Consider the following 17,400-nt stretch of genomic DNA (forward strand, 5'->3'; position numbering starts at 1 on the left):
ACACTACTATGCCAATTTATCTATTGACTTTATAAAAATATAATTTCATTAAATGTTTGAACTCCAAGGCAATATTTTTAGTTTTGCTTATTTTAGAGCCTAATATAGTTTTAGCAATGTAATCCATGCAGTCTTTTCAAACTTTTCTTCAGTTTTTGAATTCTAAAGATTATTTTGCTTTATGTGTTCATGAGTGCTATCATTTTTGATGCTGTATATTTGAACTGTGTAAATGCACCATATTTGCTTTTCCATCCTCTATTTACCTATTCTATGTTTTTAATTGTATTTGTCAGTCATTCTAATTGCTTGTGAAACTTTTTTGTTAGTATATCTATCAACATTCAGAGTTAATATATTAAAATTTCCCCACTATGAGATTTTTTTGGCTTTTTCTTTTCATTTTTAATTTTTACATTTTAGGATATTTTTGTAAAAGCATATAATTATGATTATTTCTTCAGGTACTATCCCTCTGTATATATTATCAGACTTTTCCCTCATATTAATTCAAGCTTCTTTTAGTTAGTATTTCCATAAATTTTTTTTCCATTTTTACATCAGACTTTCAATTGACTTTTATTTTATCCATATTTCTCAATAATAGCATTTGATAATTATTTGCACTTTATCTGATAGTTAACTACTGAATTTAGACCATTTAGATATATTGTGATTAAACAAGTTCTACCATAATCTTTCTTGATTTCTATTGTTCCCTTTTTTATTTCCTTTCTTTTCTATTATAGAGTTGACGTAGTTTTTTTCCTCTAATTTTATTTTTCCCTGAAAACATGTAATTTACTCTTTTTTCTTTGTTTTTAAATTATAACCCTTAAAATTTTACCATGCTCATTTATTATGCAATGATCTCTGAAGTTAACATCTTAACCCAATTCACGAACAACATGAGAACCTTTGAACTATATTAGCTTTTATAAAAGGAGGGATGACAAGTCAAACATGAATAGAACCAAAGTCCTAAAACAGTCCGTCAAGGCAAAACATAATTTATTCACTGTGGAATGTTATGTGAATCTCCCCCAAGAATTGATCCCCCCTTGTCCCCATTCTATTTAGTACATATAATTGTTTCTTTGTGTGTCTTTCAGGTCATACCTGACATAGGACTCAGCATATAGAAACATACATTAAGTCTAATGAACTAATTTTTAAGATACACAATTTTATGTTCCTTTGTATTTATGACTTTTCATTTTCTCATATTTCATAATGATAACCAGCTTTATTTAACTTTACTCAGTACAACTGCCAATAAAAGAGAAAATCTTGAGAAGTTTCAAAGGACAATTTTTATATATTCTCTCTCTCCCCCCCCCTCCTCTCTCTCTCTCTCTCTCCTTCTGATATTAACTAGTCTTCGGGTCTTTGCCCCTAACTCATTCATTCAAATAGCCTTTGTATAATGAGTTTATCTTGAGAAAAACAGGACTATTGTATCAAAGTAATTAAATCATAAGAACTTCCATGTGCTTCTGAAGCAAAAGAGGGAAGGTGGACTGAATATGGCTGAGCCAGATGAGCTGTGGTTATTCTCATGTTTATTCAGATTATTTTGAAAAAAAATGACAAACTGTATAATTTCTTAAACATCTCGAACTATTTTCTCAAAATGTTATTTAAATGTGAAACTATCCCAGTGTTTCCATGTTCAAAGACTTTCCTAGATTCCTTAGGTCAGGAATCATGAGCTACAGAACTTGCCCAACCAGGCTGCCAGAAGAGCAATTAGTATTCACTTGGTAAATCTGTGATCATTGTATCCAGGAGCAAATGATCACAGCAGGAGATGAAGAAATAAAGATACAAAAGAATAACTGAATGCAATGGTCTGTCATTTTTAGTTAGGCTATTTTTTATTTCCTCACTATTATAATTTTTAAAGTTTTATTATTTAAATTTACCTAAAATTACATAAAATATCTTCTTGTTTTTAAAAGAACATGCATCTTTTTCTTGCTTGGTTGGTTGTTCTTAGTTCAAACGTGCAGAACTGGTCCACAAGGCACCTACAAAAGTATAAGCCAATAAATATTATTTTTTAGATACTAGAAATGGAATGGATTATACAACTATATTTTGAAGGGAAAAAAAACATCAGGAATGGAGAAACAAGGATAGCTGGGAACAAAGAAACAGGGTTACAAAGGACCATCATCTCATCTGATCTATGAACTCAAGTCCAGGTAAAATTACACACAAGTCATTTCACACTATTGACAGCGCATCTTGCTTTAAGCCAAGCAAAAGAAGCTCCACATCATCGTTCCTAACAGATCTTAGTTTTAACAAAAATGCCACTAGGAATAACTTCCTAGTATCAAATCAAAACTCCTCATTATGATAAAAGCTAAACTTGACCAGTGCAATGATCAGTGCTTCATACTGATTATTTTATTTAGTTCTCCTCATCGTATGATCTAAGAAGAGAAAACTAAGACTTTGGGGATCTAAGGAATTGGCAGAACTAGGATCTGACCGTAGGAGATTTAGAGTTTACCATTATTATACTCTTTGTTTCTCTGTGCTGTAAGATAAATTATTTTCTTCACAGGAAATTGTTAGTATATTTAAATGACAACATTCTTCTACTTCCACATGCTCTTAATTCAATAAACATTCATAAATCTTAATATTATCTTTCAGAGCTAATTCCTATTTCCAAAAGGGAGTAAGAGAAGAATAAATCATAGCCCTGCTTCTTACTTACTCTAATACTGGCCCACCCTTCATAAAGAGTTAGAATATCCCTCTTTGCATATAATAAAACATGTCTGAAATTAATATATCAAAAATACCATCTTTGTCATCTCCACAACCAACATGAGTCTAGTTTACCCACTCTAGCTTCTTAGAGCAACTGTCATCTCAAATTACCTTACTCAGTTTCGGGAAATGGATGGCCCAAATATCTGGTCATGGTAGTGGCATGTATTTCCCTAAAATACTTTTGTATCCAAGCTTGATTCCTGCACAAAACCAGATATCCATTAAACTAAAAAACTGGAACAAGCCACACTTGACCTCATAATATGTCTTTTACTTTCACATCACTTGTCTCCATTTGTTGTAAAAATATTATCAAGAACATTGCTCATTTTGTCTCTTATGAAAACATGTGCATGATAAATTTCCTTCTAATCTCAGGGCCAGATTAAAAACATAAATACACTTGACAAACTTCCCATTATTGGATACTGGATATTGACAGATTTATTACACTCCAGTTTCTAGAATAAATCTTTTATTTAATTCTCATCATCTTATGACCTAAGAAGAGAAAACCAAGGCTTTGGGGGTCTAAGGAATTGGAAGAACTAGAATCTGACCCTAAGAAATTTAGTTTTTTTTTTACCTTTATTATACTCTTTGTTTCTCTGTGTTGTAACATAAATAATTTTGAGTTTGGTTTCCTTATCCTTCTACCACCATTTTTACTTTATTTTAAATAGTTTTATATTTGTTAAGTAATTTTCATGCCACCCAATTGACTGACAGTCCCTGCAAACCCTATCTGGTGAGGCACTAAATTGACCATTCATTGTGATGATGGGTCTTGAGCAGCTGTTTAGCATCTCCGGATCATCTTGCTGTACCCATGCCAGCCTTACTCAATAGCTTACATTACTCATCTGGTATAGCAAGCTCTGCTAAATTACTAAGGCAAAAGACTCGTGCCCTGATGTACTTTCCAAATCCTGTCACTTACTGGTCTTGGCTGATGTCCTTTGCTGGTAATGGCCCCATTTCTTTTTGTCTTTTGCCATGAAAAACCTTTGGGGGATTGTCTGTATTCAGTGTCACCAATTCCTCACCAGTCATTCTCTTAATTACACTTATTGCTCCACTAATGACTACTCCTTTCTAGGTGCCAATGACTTCCTAGATATTAAATATAAAGGACAGTCCTTAAGCTTCATCTTTCTTCAGAGGCATTCATCACAGATCCGTAACCCCCTTCCTAAGTACTCAGTCCTCCCTTGCTTCCCACAGACGCCTGACCTACCCACTCAGTGCTCCTTCTGTCTCCTTGGTTACTCCTCTTCTTCCACGAGTAACGGCAGATTCTCCCAGCAACTAGTTCTTGGCCCCTCTTCCATCTTCACTTCCTCTTTTGGCAACTGCATTCAGGTTCAAGACTTGAAATGTCATATTTAAAGACTCTTTCCTTGACAGAGCCATTGGTCATAAACTACTCTACGTATTTCAACTGAGGACAAACCTGTGCTTAAATTTCCTCAAGCTTAAAACCCTTAGTCATTTCTGTGTCCTCTCTCTTATTGTACATTCAATCTTTTAAATACTATTGGCTTTAACTTCAAAATTCATCACCTCTCACACCTCTGTAGACTCCACCTGGATTTAAGCCACCATCATCTCTCACTTGGATTAGAACAACTCTTAACTTGTTTGCTCTGTTCTTTTTTGACTACAGAGTATTTTCAATAAAGCAAGTAGATGGATGCCTTTAACAGATCAATAAAATGACATTACACTTCTGAAAAGCTTCCAGAGGCTCCCAGTTCTAATAGAGAAATAGCCCAGTTCCTTGCAATGGTGTACCATCACCTCTCTATTCTCATCACCTTGCTTACTTCACACTGGACTCTTTGCTATTTCTCTAGCACTCCAGGTATGTGCCTACCTCAGGGCCTTTGCGCAAGTTCTTCTCTCTGCTTAGAATGGATTGATCCCTGTTTCTTTTAAGTTCTTTCCCAATCCCTCCTTTTTAATACAGGTTATTCTGACCACTCTATTTAAAAGTATAAGGTTCTCCTTACTCCTAACCCTGTGCCTTTTCCTTTCTTCTTTCTTTGATCTACTTTAATTTTTTTTTCATGTAACTAAACACTTTCTAGTTTACTCTATAGTTGACTTATTTTGTTTCTTGTCTGCTGTCCATCTTGCCTGGCTTATACTTGGAATTCAATAAATATCTACTCAATGGACATGGGAAGACTGTCAACATGAATCCGTGTTCTTAGAGATGACCGAATTCATTCTAGCTAAATGTGAATATAATTATTAACATCCCCTTTTATTTTTGTTACAACTGAACAAACAGAGATCATAGAAGATGACTTATTAATAATTGCTAGAGCCACATGGTAAAATTTTCCAGTTAAAAGAGCAGCTACTGGAATGACCTGCCCTGTGGTCAGAAAGCAGCCAAATGAGGAAGCTGCTGCCACTAACCAAGCCCAAGAAAAACCAAATCCTTTTTTCTGCTCTTCTTGCCCAAGTATTCCAAAAATATTCTAAATTTTAATTCATGACTTGTCCTGAACATGTCCCTGAGGCCAAAACCTAGGTCACAGCAGTCTCAGCTGAAGGGTGATCTGATAGATGTAGCCTTTATCTTTCTTGGCAAACATGTTCCAAAGTTGATTGCATTCTCAAATAAGAATGTAACATATCAACCCCTTTGTTCATATTAGTTAAAACATTTTGGGTGTGTTCTTTGTCTTTTTGACCTTCTATTTCTAAGATTTAAATTATTATATGTTCATATCTGATATTCTCTTTTGTATTGCTTATTATATCACTAATTTTTATATCTATTACATTTTCTGAACATAATTTCTCTTACAGATGCCACTTTAAAATATTTTGACCTATTTAGAATGCATTTGGGAGCTGGTAATACTCCAACCTTTTTTACTCTATTTCTATTCTAATCCCTTCTACTATTTCTATTGGGCCAATATTGCTGCTTTCATAGGTCTAGAATTTTGTGTATGAGTTTCTTCATTTAGTTAAAAATATCATGTATCTTAGTTGCCAGTTGCCATGGTAGGTGAAAGGATGAGAAGATAAAATATTCTATCACTATACTTCACTAATGCTAATAGTTTCTAAGCAAGCAAAGTACTTTCAGAAGGTGGAGCAGAGTTTCAGAGGAAGTAAATACGCTGCAATGATATTTCAGGGGAAAAGTCTTTGAAATCGTAACCTTTATGTTCATGACCAAGAGATAAGAAGACAGACATGATGAAGCAGCCAGGCAGAGGACAGCCTGTTCTGAACACCATAGGAGGAAAAGGCTGGGCTGAAATTCCTTATAACAAGAGCATCAGGAAGGAGACAGGGAGCATCTAGAGATCAGATCAGGAAAATGAACAGCATCCAAATACATCACAGAAATGTTGCATCTTATTCTACCTGCAATAACAAGATAGGTAAAGGTGTCCTTTGGCCATTATTCAGAAATTTAATTCTAAAAGGGCGTGGTGGGAAGTAGAGAATCTGGTTAGAAACTGTGGCCTTATTCACTACACACACTTTGATGGTTTAGAGAGGCCATGCAACTAATTCTAGTCACAGTTATGAGAAGATAAGGCCTTTGTGAATCCCAGACTGAAGCATTTATTTACCATTATGAGATGACTCAGGGTTCTTTTCCCCCCTCCACCACAATAACTGATGATGCTTAAAATAATGACTACCCCATGCCCCCATAACCCCAAGTCAAAAGAGATATGTCTCAGTCTATTCATGAAGGAAAAGAAGCATGTTCCCCAAAAGGATTGTCACAGATCACCAAGCCACTGGGGCATTAGTATGACATAAGGTAAGCTTTCTTGGAAGATACAGAATCCATTCTTCTAGGCTGGTTGAGAGTTCACTGCCGCTTGAACAAGATGTTGGCAGTGAAGTTGGGAGAACTTGATAGAGTTGCAGAGAAAATTTGATAGAATCAGCATATGCTTCAGCTGGCAGGTGTTGCTTAAGACTTAAATGTGATACTAATCAGCTCTAAAAAAAAAACGAAAAAGAAACTAAAGGGGGTCATGGGAAGAATTAAGGATTGGGCAAAGGGGAGGGAGAGATAGGGAGAGGGGGAATGGGGGCAGGAAAGATGGTGGAATGAGATGGACATCATTACCCTAGGTACATGTATGACTGCACATATGGTAAGACACTACATGGTGAACAACCAGAGAAATGAAGAGTTTTGCTACAATTGTGTACAATGAATCAAACTGCATTCTGCTGTCATATATACCTAATTAAAATAAGTAAATTAATTAATAATAATAATAAAGGAAACAAGTTTAGTCATTTGCAACAACATGAATGAACATAATATGTTAAATAAAAGAAGCCAGACACTCAACACAAATACCATGTGAATCAGTTCATGTGGAATCTAAAAAAGCTGAACTCATAAAATTAGAGAGTAGAATGGGGATGCTGGTAAGAGATTGGGGTAGTTAGAGTGGAGAAGCCAGTAGGGGTGGATATTGATCAGAGCATATGTAGGTAGGAGGATTGATCTATGTAGCACAGTGACTGTAGTTAATGACCTTTGCTAAGAGAGTGGATGCTAAATTTGTCACCACAAAAAATGATAACTATCTGTGGAAATATATTTTATTCAGCTTCTCTGCTGCTATGACTAAAAGAACAATTTTAGAGAAGCAAAAATTTATATGAGGGTTCACAATTTCAGTGTTGACGGTCTATACAAGGCTGGCTCCTTTTCCTCAGCTCTTTCTTCAGAGCTGCAGGGGAGGCAGAACATCATGGCAGAAAAGTGTGTAGAGGCAAGTGGCTCATGTGATAATCAGGAAGCAGACACACAGAGACTCCACTTGCCAGATACAAAATGTATGCCTGGCAAAGCTCACCCCTAATGACCCACCTCTTCCAGCCACACCTACCCACCTTCAGTTACCACTAGTTAATTCCCATCAGGGGATGAATTCACTGATTTGGTTAAGGCTATCCTAACCTAATCACGTCTCCTGTAAACCTTCCTGCATTGTCTCACACATGAGCTTCTGGGGGACATCTCACATCCAAATCATAACGAAATATAAATAGCTAATTAGCTAGATTTAATCATTCCATCATGTAGATAAGCATCAAAACATTATGTTCAGCATGATAGCCATACAATTTTATATGTCAATTTTTAAAAAACTAAATTTGAAAAAAATATTTAAATGTGGGAAGTGAGAAAAAAGGAAACGTCCAAAGCAAAAATCTCAAGCTTGGGATTAAATAAATGTAGACATTTACTAAGACAGGAAACATTAGATTTAAACCAGGTATAAGGGTGGATGAAGTAAGTCAAAGATTCTATTTGGGACAAGATTCTATTTCAAATCTTGAAACTCCCACATGGACCTGTTAAATAAGCACCTGAATTTATCAATTTGAACCTCAAAATCAGAAATGATAGTTGTATTTATAAAATTTTGGAGATGTCAAAAGAGTGATAATCAAAGAGGAATGAATGAGATCTTCCCCAAAAGAGGCTAGGAAGATTCCCAGAGACAAGACTCTGGGGACCCCAGCATTGAGCATTTGGTAGAAGAGGAGATTTTTGCAAAAGAGATTATAAAGGAAATACTCATAACGAGAAAATAAATACTAAGAACTTTTTTTGTCCCTGAAGACAAGAGAGAAGATTTTCAACAAGAAAAGGAATAATCAATTGTGGTGAATAATGATGAAGTCAGTAAAGAAAAGGACTAAGTTCATTGGGCAATTCACACTTAACCTTGACCAAGACACTTTTCATGCAGTGGTGGGTGTGGAAGCCAGACTGGAGTGGGTGAAGAGTTAGTGGGATGTAGAGAAACCTAGAGGCAACAGAGAGAGGGCAAGTTCCTGGACAGTCTGTGAAGGAAGAGAGCAACAGGTTTTATTGTATCTGCTTTGGTAGGTTTAATGTAAAATAAAAGTACATTAGTATGATGATGGAAATAATCCAATTAAAAGAAACTAACATTCTCATAGCTAGTCATATAAGCATTCTCTCAATACTTTTTCAGAAATAATTTGAGAGGTTTTTCTTTTTCTTTTTCTTTTTTTGTACTTTTCACATTTTTTTGGTGCTTTTTTTTTTTTTACCTTGGTTAATTGATAGTTGGCTTACTAGCTAAGTCCAGAACTTTCTTTAGGATTTTTAAATAAATGAAATCTTTCTGGACTATTTTTTGTACTATTTTTTTAGATTTTTGTACACACCGATTTATACCCATATACTGAAATATCTCATTGCACCCATACATATATAATTATTGTGAGTCAATTAAAAATTTTATAGAAAGACTTTAGGGGGAAAAAGAAACACTTTCTGAATGAATTATTTTTCTACTTTTGCTATTTGTCAGATCCAACAGTACATTTATGGCACTTTTATTTTTAAAACTATCCACATGTTTCTCGAATAGAAATAAGAATATATTCTGAAATAGCCTAGTAGAGTTTGTTTTAATAAATCAGGGGAAAATAAAGGAATTTAATTTTGACTTGCTTTAACTTTATTAATATGGAAAATCTCAGGAATATACATGACAAAACTGATTGCAAATATTCTATATATAAGCAAATGTTCTACCACTAAGCTACATGCCCAGACCATTTGCAAATATTCCACATATAAAAAGAAATTAATTTTACTGTTCTAAACTTCTTATATCTTGGTCCCAAAATAATTTTATTTCCTGATCCAAATTCTTCAGTTATTGGTACATTTTATTTCTTTGGATTCTGTAATTTAGTGTTACTTTTCCGGTACAGATTTTGGGTCTTTGATGGTCCTTGCCCTAATTCACTAATACTAAATATCTGAGTAGGGACGGTCAAATACTGAGAAGGTAGAAACTTTAAATACTAGAGAAAGAATGCCATCTCTACTTCTGATTATAAATTTAATTTCCACTAGAAAATTGGGTCCAAGACTAATAAACTAGGGAGTGTCCATCTACCAAATATTTACATTTAAGTGAGAAAATACACTCAGAAAATTAAAGACCATTCATATAATTCTCAAGGAAACATGGAGCCCCTACATAAGGGGCCAGATGGACATAAGAGAAAAATATCCCCTGCCCCTAATTCTGCCAACTTCTCCATGGCATGGAATTCAAAGAACACAAGCCTCAAGTCCTGGATCTTTTCCCAGATCTTCTAACAGCTTGCTTTGTACCTTCCAAATACTTGACCTGTCTGGACTTTAGATTTCCTGTATATATTAGTCAGGAAACGGTTGAACGCAAATAACTTAAATCTACATAAAAATACATTTATTGGAAGACTCAATGGTACTTCACAGAATCCAAAGCATTTACTTTCCTTCCCTCCCCAGCTCTCTGGAGCCAAATGTTTCATTATCTCCTCTTTGAATATTCTTTTTCTTTCTTTCTTTCATTCTTTCCTTCCTTTCTTCCTTCCTTCCTTCCTTCTCTCCTCCTCCTCTTCCTCTTCCTCCTCCTCCTCCTCCTCCTCCTCCTCCTCCTCCTCCTCCTTCTTCTTCTTCTTCTTTTCTCTCTCTCTCTCTCTCTCTCTCTCTCTCTCTCTCTCTCTCTCTCTCTCTCTCTCTCTCTCGTCTACAGATTTGTCCATTAGCACATGGCCCCAAATTATGACCATCACCACTCAGGAACCAGTGTAAGTCCTGAACCCACAACAAAATGGCAAAATCTCTCCAATTCAGTTTCAAAGAGAGAAGATAAAATGGCTTCAATTCTCAATTTAGGTTATGCTTTGTAATTCGCTCCAACCAGCTGTAACCAAAGAACAAGCCAGGATGCAGTCCTGGGGAATAGAATACACTCAGCAGGAAGCACATATAAGTGTCTCTAAGAAAAGAATACAAGTGGAAAAGAAAAGCAGTGAATAGTTGGAGGTAAAGGTTTCCTTCTCTAGTATTCTTCTCTAAAACCCTTAAAAATCATAAGGAAAAATGAAGATCATAACCACAAGAGTGATTGAAAAATACAGTATATTTAAGTTCTTTCAAAATGTTGGATGTAAGTATCAATATTATTTCTTTTGTGGCTTTTATGAATTGCTTTCTGCATGTAATCAAACATTTTGGGTTAATGTATGTATTTCAGTCAAGTTGCTCTTGCCCAGAAATTTAATATTGGTATCCAGCAAGCTGTTTGTGTGACATATAAACTACCTTTTTGCATTCCAATAAATGTCATATACCCTAATTTCATTTTTTAGTAACCATAGTATTATAAGATTATCATTGTATTTTTTTCTTAGGTTCGTTGTAAATGAGGATAAAGACCTTTTCTGTCCTCAAATTGGCCTCTGCCATCTGTCATTTCACTGAGAAGCAGTAATCCTGATGGTTGAACTCTGAGCCAGGAAAGAACTGGAAATGCAGCCTTCCTCCAGTATTCCATCTTTAATTACATGGGAATTTTAAATGTTTGTTTATTCCTTGTTATTTACAAGTATCATTGACAAGGGTAACAAAGGCAATTGAAATATATTATTGAAAATGGCTTTTTCCCCCTTGTCTTTGTTTTACTTTGGTAGATGTTGCCATAAATCTTGAAAACATACTTTTGGTGAGAAACCTTCCCAAAATAGCAATGTCTAAAGAGACTTGCCTCTTTCTTTCCTTCTTTCTATCTTTGTTTCTTGGTAGAGCGCTTGCCTCTTTCTTTCTTTCTTTCTTTCTTTCTTTCTTTCTTTCTTTCTTTCTTTCTTTCTTTCTTTCTTTCTTTCTTTCTTTCTTTCTTGGTAGAGCGCTTGTTTCTTTCTTTCTTTCTTGGTAGAGTGCTTGCCTCTTTTTTCTTTCTTTCTTTCTTTCTTTCTTTCTTTCTTTCTTGGTAGAGCACTTGCTTCTTTCTTTCTTTCTTTCTTTCTTTCTTTCTTTCTTTCTTGGTAGAGCGCTTCCCTCTTTCTCTCTTTCTTTCTTTGTTGGTAGTACGCTTGCCTCCTTTCTTTCTTCCTTCCTTCCTTCCTTCCTTTCTTTCTTTCTTTCTTTCTTTCTTTCATTCTTTCTTTCGTCTTGGTAAAGCACTTGCCTCATACAAAGCTAACCAACATGCATTGCCTCATTATTTTAGTGTTGAGAACATTTGAAATTGAGCAGTTTTCAAGACTATAACACACTATTACTAATTTGCTGTGCATAAGTCTTAAAACATTTTTAATTCACATGACAAAACCACAAGGTCAGTACTATTATTAACTGATTTTACAGTTGAAGAAAATTAGGTACAGATATAAAGTAACTGCCCTAAGGACATAACCTAGTAATGGGTGAGATTAACAGTCTGTCCCCAAATCGTTGCTCTCAACCGTTAAATTGTCCTCTGTTTTCCCCCCTGTGCCACACATTGGAAGTACATAATATCATGCAATCCTCAAAACTAGCCTATGAAGTGATGGGTCTGTCTGAACTCTCAGGGAGGACTAGATTAGATTCCATGTGGACTTGTTGGAAGATTGTGGTCACATCTCATAGAACTGGAGGAAGGGCCATGGGAACAAGTGCAGTGTTGAACACTTCAGGGACCAGAAGAGGGACTCTATTTTTGTCCGTTCGCTCTTAAACTTTCTATTTCTAAAGATTACACTATTTTGTTCTTTTTCCTTGCTTCCTTTCTCTTTCGTTGTATAGGATTTTCCTCCAGATTATAAAAAACATAAATACTAATTTTCTCTAGCAGCTCTTGCTTCAGCGACTTGTTCAGAGTCACTTTCTCACCATCTCTACATAGGGGGAAAAAACACAAAAAGACACATAATTGGGCCGCTGTTTAGAACTCCAAGTCATCCCTGTGGCCAAAGTGATAGAATTTCTCAATTTAGCAACCTGTATAATATTATACTTCAGATATTATACATCTTACGGGATTGTACCAAAGGGAGAGAGATAGAGAAAAAACAGAAAGGAAGAGGAGAGGGGAAAATCCCACGAACTAATAATAAATATGTCTTGGTCTCTGACTTGAGAAGATTTAAAGATTCTCTGGGGCTCAAACCTCATCCATGCTAAATTAGTAAATTAATTCCTAGTGCCTTTGAAAGTACGATCTGTAGATTTGTTCTTTTTCTTGCCTCAGAATTTACGTAAACTTATACTAACATAAATCACAGGGCTTAGAGAAAGGGAAATGTGTGTTCTATTTCTTCACTCATGTTGGGAATAGCTCTTCTTTTAACAGTTCTTATTTTAAATATTAACTGCACTGATTGACTTAATTGACCCCAAGACTTGGCATGGTTTATCAGAAATACTGATTTGACACCTTTGTTATGATCATTACACTGTTTCAAAATGGGTGCTGATGAACAAACACTTAGCAAATCCCTGTATTTAACTTACTGAATTTTGTGCTAATTTCCCCAGGGATTTGAAAACATTTAAAGTGCTTTTTAAAATTTTTCTTACAAAGAGAAGTATACACTCAAAAAGTGCTTTTTGTTTTTCTTAAAAAGAGAAGTACATACTCTAACATACCACAATTTCACTGTCAACCAAGATTCTAAGTGAAAGAATTATCTGTACTCAGATAATTCTTATCAAGAATTATCAAGCAAAAAGTTAATGCCTGTAGATATTTATGGACCACATAACACATGTAAAAACATCCAACTATATAGGATATGAAAGTCAAAAAGTGTCATGTGTTCCACAGTATAGGAAGAATTATAAATGTAATTCTAATGCCTTTACTCTTGTGTTTCCAAAAAATATCTATTAGAGATAATAAGGTTGGCAAAGAGGGACATACCAATAATCCAGCTACTCAGGAGGCTGAGGTAGGAGGATCACAAGGTTGGAAGCCAGTCTTGTTAATTTATTAAGATTCTGTCTTTAAATTTTAACAAAATGAAAAGGGCTGAGGATGAAGCTTAGGAGTAGAGAGCTTCCCTAGCCTGTGTAAGGCCATAAATTCAATTACCAGCCCAACAAAAATAAACAAAATAATTTTTAAAATGTTATAAAAACTTAGCCTTCTTCTGTTTCCACAATTTGAATAGAGAAACTCATTGAAAAATAATTCTATAAATATTTCTAAAAACATAATTAAAAGAAACATTAATTATTGATTATTCTTCAGATTTAGAATGAAGGTCAAAAACATAAATCATGTTACATGGGAATTTATTTTTTCTCTATATTTTTTGGTATATTATAATCATGCATAATGGTGAGATTTTTGTCATATATTCATACATGTACATGATATAACAATATAATTTGGTTAATATCGTTTCCCAGTATTTCCCTTTTCCTTCAACCCTTCTCTGGGGTTCCCTTTCTCTATTGATCTCTCTATTTTGATTTTGAGAGTCCCCCCCAACACACACATACCTTTCTTTTCCTTTTTCCTATCTTCCACATATGAAAGAAAACATATGACCCTTGACTTTCTTGGTTTGGCTTATGTCGATTAACTCAATGTTATCAAGTTCCATCAATTTTCCTGCAAATGACATAATTTATTCTTCTTTATGACTGAATAAAATTCCATTGTGTGTATCTATATACCACATTTTCTTTATCAGTTCATCTTCTGATTAACTCCTAGACTGGGTGCATAGATTGGTTATTGTGAATTACAATGCTTCTACAATGCTGTAAACATGAGTAGGCATGTATCACTTTAATATGTTGCTGTGCAGGGGCTCTGATCCAGGAAACAGATTCAGCATTCAGCAGGTGGAAGAAGATGCAAGATCAGTTAATATGGTAGACATGCATTATTCAGTGGCCACAGCCATTAGCCAGCTACCAGCTTCAGCTTTAGCCCCCAGCCAGTTCCATTTTAGCTGCCTATTCCATTTGCATAGACCCTTTCTATATGCTGACCAAACAAAAAAGCCACATTGCCAACAGGTTACATAAGGGGGCTCATGCATGCTCACAAGTTCATGTTTATGACCTTGAGTCTATATGCTGAATCACAGTGTTTCTGGCCTTGTCTAACCATAACTAAAGCCAGTTTGCAGCCCTGTATTACACACTAAAAACCTAACATAGCCCAACAGATGTCTTGTTGAGAGAGCCTCACTACAGCCATTTTGGACCTGCCTCAGTGTATGTTGATTTTAATGCTTTAGGATTATATACCTGATTCATATGGTAGTTCCATGCCTAGTCTTTTGAGAAAGCTCCAAACTGATTTTCATAGTGGTTGTATTTACTATTCTACCAACAGTGTAAAATTGTTCTTTTTCTTTATATCCTTTCCAGCATTTAATATCTTTTGTATTCTTGATGGTTACCATTCTAATTGGAGTGAGATGAAGTCTCAGTGTACTTTTATTTGCATTTCCCTAATTGCTAATGATGTTGAATGTTTTTTCATATATTTGTTGGCCAATTATATTTCTTCTTTCTAGAAGTGTGTGTTTAGTTCATTTTCCCATTTATTAATTGGGATATTTTAGAGTGTTAAATATTTTAGTTCTTTATATCTTATGGATATCAACCTTTGTCAGAGAAGGAGCTAGCAAATTTTCCTCCTGTTCAACAGGTTCCCTTACATTCTTTATTTCTTTTGTTGTACAAATGCCTTTGAAATTGATGCCATTTGATTCATTAATGTTAGTATTTTTTCCTGAACTTTAGAGAGAAAATTGTTGCCTGAACTTATATGTTGGGGAATCCCCCCTAAGTTTTCTTCTAGAACTTGCATACTTTCTGATACAATTTCTAGGTTTGATCCACTTTGGTTTGACATTTGTGTGGGCTGATAGATAAGGATCTAATCTTATTCTTCCAATATATGGATATTTTCCCAGCACCATGTATTCAAAAGGCTATCTTTTCTCCAATGTATGTTTTTGGCACCATTACCATGAATTAGATGACTATATCTCTGTGGTTTCATTCTGTGCCTTCTATACTGTTCCATTGGGCTGTGTGTCTGTATTTATGCCAATACCATACAGTTTTTCTTGATACAGCTTTGTAGTATAATATGAAGTCAGGTATTATGATGGTTCCAGAATTGCTTTTTTGACTTGGAGTTTCTTTGACTATTCTGGATCTTTTATTTTTCAAAAGAAAATTTAGGACTATTTTTTCTAGTTCTGTGAAGAATGTCAATGGTATTTTGATGGAGATTGCATTGAAACTCCATTTTACTTTAGGTAATATAGCCATTTTAACAATATTAATTTGTCCTATCCATGGACATAGGAGGTCTTTCCATCTTCCATCTTCTTATGTCTTATTCAGTTTCTTTCTTCAGTGTTCTGTAATTTTCATCCCAGAGGTCTTTCACCTCCTCGATTAGATGTACTCCTAGGGTTTTTTGTTTGTTTTATGTTTGTGTTCTTGCTTCAGGTTATTGTGAATGGAATTGTTATTCTGATTTCTTTCTCAGCAGATATATCTCACTGGTGTATAGGAAAGCTATTGATTTTTGCATATTACACTCATAACCTGCTACTTTGCTGAATTTTTTTATTAGCACTAGCTGCCTTCTGGTGGATTTTTTTTTACTCTTCTAAATATAGGATCATCTGCAAAAAGTGGTATTTTGACTTCTTCCTTTCCTATTTTTATTCCTTTTATTTCTCTTTCTTGCCTAATTTCTCTGACTAGAATTTCTAGTACTCTGTTGAATAGGAGTGGTGAGAGTGAATATCTTATCTTGTTCTGGATTTAAAGGAGATGCTTTCAGGTTTTTCCCATTCACTATGATGCTGACTTTCTGGTTTTTGTATATAGGCTTCATGATGATGAAATAAGTTCTATCTCTAGTATCTTATGTATTTTTACTATGATGGGTGCTGAATTTTCTTGAATGTTTTATCTGCATCTATATAGATGACTGTGAGTTTTATCTTTAATTCTATTTATTAAAATTTAATTCTACTATGTAGATTTATTAAATAAATCGTGTATGTTACACTTTCCTTACAGCCTTGGGATAAAATCAACATGGCCATGATGTACAATCTCTTTAATATATTCTTGAATATAATTTGATAATATTTTATTAACAATTTTTTCATCTAAGTTCATCAAGAATATTCTATTTCATGGAATAATTTGTGGAGCATTCACATTATTTATTCTTTAAAGATCTGGTGGTTTTTCAGCTGAGAAATCTGGTTCTAGACTTTTCTTTGTTGGAAGACATTTATTACTACTTCTATCTCATTGCTAATTTCTGATCTGTTTAGATTTTCTATATTCTTTTGATCAAATTTTAGCAGGTTATATGTGTCTAGAAATGTATCCATGTCTTTTAGGTTTTTCAATTTATTGGTGTGTAAGTTTTCAAAATAGTTCCTAATGATACTTTGGATTTCTGTGACATCAGTGGTAAATTCTCCTTTTTTGCTTCTAATTTTAATTTGGCTCTTCTCTTTCTCAATTGGCTAATTTGGCTAGGGGTTTATTAATCTTATTTATTGTTTTTAAGAACCATCTCTTTTTTATTGGTTTTTCATTGTTTTTATTCTCTATTTCATTTATTTTGACTCTGATCTTTATTATTTTCTTCCTTTTATTGCTTTTGAAATGGGTTTCTTTTTCTTTTCCAAGGGCCTTGATAAGCTTTGTTAGATATTTTAGTTTGAGGTCTTTCTGATCTTCTTATGTCATCACTCATAGCTCTAAACTATGATCAAATAAAAATAGTAATATTGATC

General features: G+C 34.4%; 1 long non-coding RNA gene across 1 annotated transcript in view; it reads right to left on the reverse strand.

Moving 5' to 3' along the window:
- Nucleotides 1-1,875: 1,875 nt before the first annotated feature.
- LOC120888475 (uncharacterized) overlaps nucleotides 1,876-17,400 on the reverse strand; it is a 90,736-nt gene continuing 75,211 nt past the window's right edge. Inside the window, exon 4 of the long non-coding RNA XR_013440076.1 lies at nucleotides 1,876-2,030. This is a non-coding gene — a long non-coding RNA (uncharacterized LOC120888475). The remainder of the gene's footprint in view (nucleotides 2,031-17,400) is intronic.

The sequence above is a fragment of the Ictidomys tridecemlineatus genome, chromosome 6 (assembly GCF_052094955.1).
Source record: "Ictidomys tridecemlineatus isolate mIctTri1 chromosome 6, mIctTri1.hap1, whole genome shotgun sequence".
Classification (NCBI taxonomy): Eukaryota; Metazoa; Chordata; class Mammalia; order Rodentia; family Sciuridae; genus Ictidomys; species Ictidomys tridecemlineatus.